This window comes from Cavia porcellus, unplaced genomic scaffold, assembly GCF_034190915.1.
Source record: "Cavia porcellus strain 051 isolate PalLab524CR breed Dunkin Hartley unplaced genomic scaffold, mCavPor4.1 scaffold_26, whole genome shotgun sequence".
Classification (NCBI taxonomy): Eukaryota; Metazoa; Chordata; class Mammalia; order Rodentia; family Caviidae; genus Cavia; species Cavia porcellus.
The window spans coordinates 26,219,096-26,223,813 of NW_026947509.1; the positions used below are offsets into that span (position 1 = coordinate 26,219,096).

Genomic DNA, 4,718 nt, shown 5'->3' on the forward strand with positions numbered 1-4,718 from the left:
TGACTACCATAATATATCTTGTTATCTTCAAAATAGTTGCCCATGCTATCAGATATAATAAAATCAGGCCAAACAAAACAGAATAAGACCAATCAAAGCAAAACAATGAAAATGATATAGGACTTTAAAACAAAATAATAGGAAATTGACAGTGGCTGCCACCTTCCTTTTTAGATATTTCTTCCCCTTTTACTTTCACAATATCTACTGTGCATTTGTTTTATTTTATTTTATTTTTTAATTTTATTTAAGGAGAAAAAGAAAAAAAGCAGAGAAAGGGTACAAGTTATACAGATTTACAGAAAAAAATAAACAGTAGGAAATCAGTAGTTAATGGATTACATATTGTCATCTTAGAAATAGTTGTTCAAGTTACAAAATTAAAGCATATAAAGTGGACATTCAAATAGTGAGACTGCAAACAGTTCTGTTCAATGATCCAACGAAACTCAGTAATATCATTATCTAATACACTTAAATATACACGCAGTTATATCATTTAGAGCACTTTTTTTTCCTTTCTTTTGTACAATGACAATTACACATTCTGGGTTTTATTGCTCCCACAGTTCTTATTACTTTTTTGGAAGAGAGTAGAACCAAATGTGACATAACAGAACAGAGTCAGTCAAATCAAAAGGGTGGACATAATAAGTAATGTAAAAGCATAATACAAGGTGATCAACAATGGTTACCATAATGCCTCCCACTATCTCTAATAGAATTGCCTATATCATCAGTTATAATAAAATTGAACAAAACAGTAAAGAACAAAACCGACAAAACCAAAACATTGGAGACATTATAGGTTTTCAAAAGTAGATAATAGTCAACCAGAATGGGCATCATAATGAATCTCACTATCTTCACAGCTGTTGCTTAAACTTTTGAACCTGGTACTATCAAGCAAAACAGAATAGAGGAACATCAGTCAAAACAAGATGGTGAGAGCAATACAGGGCTTTAAATCAAGATAATGGAAAGTCAAAGTGTGTTACTATAATATATCCTGCTATTTTTATTTATTTTTCCCTTAATTAAAAGGATAAAAATAAAAAGTAAATAATAAAATGGAGATTGAGATAAAAGAGGGCATAACAGCAAAACAGCGCAGATCAAAACATAACCATTAAAGCAAAATAGTGTTTCACCACAAGATAATCCCGACACAAAAGTAGTTGCCATATTGTCTCTTTCCTTGAAATCTTTGAGTATAACTTCATATACTGTAGCATCAAATATATCAAAACAATGTAAAACCATTTAAGAGAATGACAGCATTACAGGGTATTTAGAATCAACTAACAGAAAATGAACAATGATTTCTGTATAATCTCCTTGTCTATAAAAGTTTTTGCTTATACTGTCATATATAATAAAATCCAGTAAGATACAACCTGTTAAGACCAATGGAGACAGAAGAACAAAAGCTTGATGAGACTTCAAAACAAGATGATACTAAATCAGTATTACCTATTAAGACATCATTTTCTCCAAAATAGATGTTCCTATCATCCAATCTTCTCTGCCTCATTTCTGTTGAGCTCTTTTTCTGTCATTAGTTGTCAGTTTGTCTTCTTCATTTTGTTTTCTGCTCCATTCATTGTGGCCTCTCTGCCACTATTTCTGGATTCTTCATATTTTTCTTTTCTAGAATATCCTGCAGTATTCTCTGTAGAGTTGAATTTGTGGTTGCAAATTCCCCTAGTTCCTGTTTATCCTGGAAGCACCTTGTTTTTCCCTCAATTTCCAGGGATAGTTGTGCAGGATATATCAATCTTGGCTGGAGATTATTATCCTTCAAAGCTTGAATTATTTCCCCCCACGCTCTTCATGATTTCATGGTTTGTGCTGAGAAATTTGCTGTAATTCTGATGGGTGTTCCCTTGTAAGTGATCTGTTTCTTGTCTCTGACGGCTTTTAATATTCTGTTCTTGTATTGGATTTCTGGAATTTTAATTATTATATGCCTGGGTGTTGCTCTGTTTGGGTTGTAGGTGGCTGGGCTCCTGCATGCTTCATACAACTGAGTATCTTTACCTTTTGCTAAATTAGGAAAATTCTCCAGGATTATTTCTGTGAGTAGCTTTTGTAGTTCATTTGTTTGAACTACTTCTTCTTTTATGTTCTTAATTCTTAAGTTATAGATCCTCTCATCATCTTCTAGTCTTTGTATTGTTGCTGTTTGTTTCTTTGTTATTTTTAAGAAGTTTTTCATTTCATGCTCCCATATTACAAATCTGCCCTCCAGTTCAGATCATCTGTCCTTAGTTTCTTTCAAGTTGTTATGCCAGTTTTCGATAGAGTTTTTAGTTTCCTAGTAATCTCTTTGAACCTGCTTCACATATGCTATGCTTTCTCTATTTTCTCCATCAAACAATTCTCCCCTCTTTTTCTGTTCTTCCATTCCACCATCTGTTTTATCGCAGGGGCCATGCTAATCTTCTCTGTATTGTTCCAATTTTAGTATATGTGCTGCCGAAGCAAGCACCACCATCTGTTTTTTCTTGGGTGGTGCTTAGCATTTCTCTAACTATTCTGCTTATGTCTAGCTTCAGGTCATTAATAACTTCATTCCTGAACTTGTCTATGAGGCTCTGGAGATAGCGCTTTATATCTATTGATGCTGTGTCTGCTATTGCCTCTTTCTCAGGATTGGGGGCCAAGGACCCTTTCTTGTTGCTGCCTCTTCCCATATTCTTTATTCTTTATATATGCAAGCGTATATTAGAGGCCCAGCTTCCTTCCCTGTTGGCCACAGTCTGATTGAATTGTGCAGGCTATGTGTTCCCACCCCCCCTAGCGCACCAGGAAGTTGCAGACCAGGCAGCCTATGCCGGGCCCACCCCTCCAGGTTAATCTACCTTCAGGTGCTGGGACCTGGGTTGTCCTAGCCTACTGGGTCTCAGCCAGCAGCGTCACATAGGCTAGGCACTGCTCACCAATCCCACTTGAGAGGGGGATACGTAACTGAAGTCACCGCAGCGCCCTATTCCCGCAAGTCTGCCCGGTCCCAGAATGTTCTCTGTTGGAGTCTCCTAGACCATGGAAGAGTCCCGGTTTCTCTCACTGCAGGTCAATGCACAGCTCCCCACCCATCCTGCTTTCAACTCCGTTCACCGATTCCCATTCTCAGAGCTTCCGCGCATCTCTCTCCCTGCCGAGCTGATGTAGATGCAGCAGCGGCAGGGAAACCCAAATCGTGGCTTCCAATGGCACGGGCTCCAGCTTCCACACTGAGGCTTTTCTGTTCCTGTTATAGCACCAGGATTGCATTCCCAGTTGGTTTCGCTCAGCCCAGTTCGTTCTGGGGTCAGCAGGGCATATCTCCACTTGCTTATGATTCCTTACTCCGCACCATTCCTGAATTCTAAGCTGGGTCTTTCAGAGAGACTCTGTAGCTGCTGCTATCTCTCCGCCATGTTCTCCCAGGAGTTCTACTGTACATTTTGGATCCCACTAAATCCTTTAGTTTTTTACTCTAGCGACACAACATGATGTTCACCCATGTGAGTCCAAACCACTTCACCCAAGAACATGATCACAAGTTGCATCCATTATCTACAAGAGCCTTATGATTATGCTTCTTTATAACTGAGTAGATTTCCATTGTATAAAAATTGCATATCTTAATCATTCTGCAGTTGTTGGATAACCTACCCCTGCTTTTTTCTGGCCCTGCCTCATGAACCATCGTATTCTCCTTTGACTTTCAATCTGAATTTTCTTTTAAGATAATGTGTTTCTTGGATGCCACATATTGATAGATCTTGTTTCTTGATTTACTCTGGCCATATTTCTTTTTATTGGTGAATTGAGGCCGTATACACTAATGGTTATAGCCAACGTGCACTGGTTCATCTCTGCCTTGTTTTTGTCCTGCCATTGGCTCCTTACTTCCCCGCTCCATTCAATTGTCTGTCCTACTCAGTGATCCTACTTTGCTGTTATTCCTGGGACTATGATCATTTCTCTCTCTCTCTCTCTCTCTCTCTCTCTCTCTCTCTCTCTCTCTCTCTCTTGAATTCCTTTCAGTACTCTTTGCAGGGTTGGTTTGGTGGTCATGAGTTCCTTCAGTTGTACTTTGTCATGGAAGTATTTTATTTTCCATCAATTTTGAAATATAGTTTTACAGGATACACCAGTCTGGGTTTGTTTTCTTTCAGGACTTGAAATACTTCACTCCAAGCTCTTCTTGAACTTGATGGTTTTTGTTGAGAAGTCTGTTGTGATTCTGATGAGTTTTCCTTTATAGGTGATCTGTTTCTTTTCTCTAAAGAGATAAAAGAGGACATAGCAAAGCAAGTCAGAACAGCTCTAACAGCATTTAATATTCTGTTCTTGTGCTGAATTTCTGGGATCTTGATTGTTATATGACTGGGTGTAGGTTTACTTTGGTTATGGTTCTTTGGAGTTCTATATTGTTATAAGCTCAAAAACCCACAGTGTGCTGTGCTTATTATAACTTGTTCTCTTTCTGTAAAAGTTGTGTAATTGCCAGTTAAATTGCAACCTTGTAAATATCCACCATGTAACCCCCTCCCTGCCTCCCTGATTCCTGTAACTGCTTGTTCTGCCTTCTTGGTTCCTGTAAAACTAAACAAATTATCTTTTATGGGGACAAACTCATCCTAAGACCCTGACCCTTTCCCTTGCAACTTACTACTTTATAGCTCCCTGCAGCCCCTGGCTCTGGCACACACTTTCCTGGCTGCTTT

General features: G+C 38.4%; 1 non-coding gene across 1 annotated transcript; it reads right to left on the reverse strand.

Moving 5' to 3' along the window:
• Nucleotides 1-2,389: 2,389 nt before the first annotated feature.
• LOC111758193 (U6 spliceosomal RNA) lies at nt 2,390-2,491 on the reverse strand. The gene has a single exon (XR_002792416.1). It is a non-coding gene; the product is annotated as a U6 spliceosomal RNA (small nuclear RNA).
• Between the last annotated feature and the right edge of the window lie 2,227 nt (nt 2,492-4,718).